This window comes from Siphateles boraxobius, unplaced genomic scaffold, assembly GCF_051911475.1.
Source record: "Siphateles boraxobius isolate OS27281-9 unplaced genomic scaffold, OSU_SipBor_1 66, whole genome shotgun sequence".
NCBI classification, from domain to species: Eukaryota; Metazoa; Chordata; class Actinopteri; order Cypriniformes; family Leuciscidae; genus Siphateles; species Siphateles boraxobius.
The window spans coordinates 32,542,462-32,545,194 of NW_027509193.1; positions in this window are offsets into that span (position 1 = coordinate 32,542,462).

Here is a 2,733-nt window from a genome sequence, read left to right on the forward strand (position 1 = left end):
GAATCAAGTGCTCACGGCCTTTACTGTTATAGCCCATACCTGCAGAACTCCTCTTATGTTGCACCTCAGTCGCTCCTTTACATTTACAGAAGTTGTCTTCCAGGTGGAAATGGAGTGAAAGGGCGGTTTGTAAAGCATTTTGAGAGTTTCGTTAGTTTGTGTGCATGCTTCTTTTCTGACCGCGTCGGTCAGCTTTGACGTCATGTTTGCATTCGATTCAAGGAAGCTGTGGCGGTTTATTCATTTCTCAGGTTGTTGACTTTTCTAAAGCCCTTCATTTTCTGTATTTGCATGTGTTTCTCCAACATGCTGAAGTTGCGTTACAGTCTCTCTAAACTACACGTGCACAGGTTTTAGATTGTTTCTGTTCTCGCCAAATAGATCATTTTAAGGGGAACAGGTGCAAATTTTCATCTTAGTCCTGTTTCTGACGAATTCAAAGGTTTTTTCAGCTTGTTGGTCACTAGAACTTTTGGCTTTTGTCATGATGCATGAATGCTGATTCTCTTGAATGTGATTTCCAGCTTATATTTATCTGAGCATGTGAACCCATGTTGCATTGTGCTGTGGTGTTACGATATATATATATATATATATATATATATATATATATATATATATATATATATATATATATATATATATATATTTACATAAAAACATATGCGTACTTATTTGAAACACTTATAGTGTTTCTCCTCTGAAATTCAGGTACACCCCAAAATGAATGTCATTTTGACTTCTTAAATTGGGTAATTCTGGCAGAGAATGGGAGAGGATGGTGGGAAATGCAGTTTTTTTTTTGTTTGTTTTTTGCCTTAGATTCGTAATTCGAAATAACCAAATCATCCTCCAGGCCTTGAATATGTGAAGCTGTGACAATAGAAATATACTCTGGTGATGTTTTTTGAGAAGGAAATGACCCTTGGTCATGTAATCATATGTAGTTATGTATAATGTCTGAAATGAGCTGTAATCTTCGTGTTTATGAAAATGCGAAAGAAGGTTAGCCTTTGTGGTACGACATCCCACACATACGTTGCACAATCGGATGCCTTTGTCACGTTAATATTGTAATGTTCTTCAGTGGCTGGCCGTCCTCACTATGCTATTGCATTTTTGAAGGGCTGATCAAAATCAAGTACAAATTGAATAGACAATACTCAAAATAATAATAAGTATTCATTAAAACTGACTTTTCTCTACAGTTATTGATTGTTTTCTTTAGAACAGCCACAAAAACGTGCCTGTTGCTATACAAGCTACGAAGTTTGAGTGTATGAAATAAGAGCATAGAAAGGACTGTGCTAGTATGAAGCAGTCGTAGAGTTAGCACAACCCTAATATTAGTACTGCGCCTAGCCTCGCTTTAGCTTAAACTCTTACGTCATAGTGGACGCTCTGCTAATTCAAAGGGTGGGAGAATGTGAAAAATCTAGGATAACCTTAGTAGACGGGATCCCTCATATCAAACGCCCCATTATTGTTTACAAAGACCTCTTTTATAATCCATGCTGCACTTGCCTGCTTTCGTTTGGTCCGATCCTCATGTGGAGCAGATAGACGGTATCCTAACCAAGACAAAAAGTGTTTTTCATGATCACATGGAGCCCCAAATTATTTGTCAGTGTTTCAAGCTCACATGATTTTAAAAACAAGCAGTCGCCATCAAAGAAATCAGGTTACACTTTATTTTAAGCTGTCATTGTTACAGTGTAATTGTATATTTAAGTACTGAGAATTATTAATTAACTACATGTACTTACTATAGGGTTAGGGTAGGATTAGGGTTAGTTGCATGTAATTATGTATAATTTAGGCTACTGTTATTGCTAGGGCAAGTACATGTAACATATGTAACATATGTAACAAGGACACTGTAAAATAAAGTGTTACCAGAAATCATATAGGCAGGCAGGATAAATTGTGGATTTAGTTATACGTTTTAAATTGGAGGAAGTAGACCCTTAATTGTTTTCGATTATCAATAGAGTGCAACGGCGCCCGCCCACTTTTTCAGTGGCGCTGGTTCCGGAAGTATTTTTATCATTCATTTTTGCCATAGGGATTTTAAAATAGTCTTTGTTAAAGAGTTATAAGCCATCAGCCAAACCAAACAAGTTTTTGAAAAGACTGTGTACTTAACGGCTTTAGTGAGGGAAAGAACTACAATCCCATGAATTATGAACAGCAGAATCAAATTAAAAACGATAGAGAAGTATAAAACTACTCATTTACAAATGTTGATTATATGTGTATACATTTTAAGTTTATTGCAAAGCATATACAAACATTTCAGAGAGTGGAGAGATTGTTTATGTCATTCGCATTTGAGATCTTTTGGTGCGTTTTACTTGTTTCAACACTCTGATTGGTGGAATTTTCTGCACGGTATCATGGGTAATGTAGTCTTTCCACCAAAATATCAACTGTTAAACACAAAGCTGAAATAATGCGGTTTGACTGTTTCAGGAGAAGCAAATACCATGGATTAACAACCTTGTAGCTCACCGTAGGGCTGTCTTTAAAGGTTTACAATTATCGTTCAAAATCTATTTCCTTATGGAAAAAATTAATTGAGGTTTTACTTCCGGAACCGCTCTATAAGGAGCAATAATCTAGACAGACTTTTCTACCTGTCCAGATGTTTGGACCGGGCTTTTTCCTTCTAATGCTGTCGGCCTTTTGTACAGACAACCCGGTATATTCAACGGAATCATTTACTATGTGCAA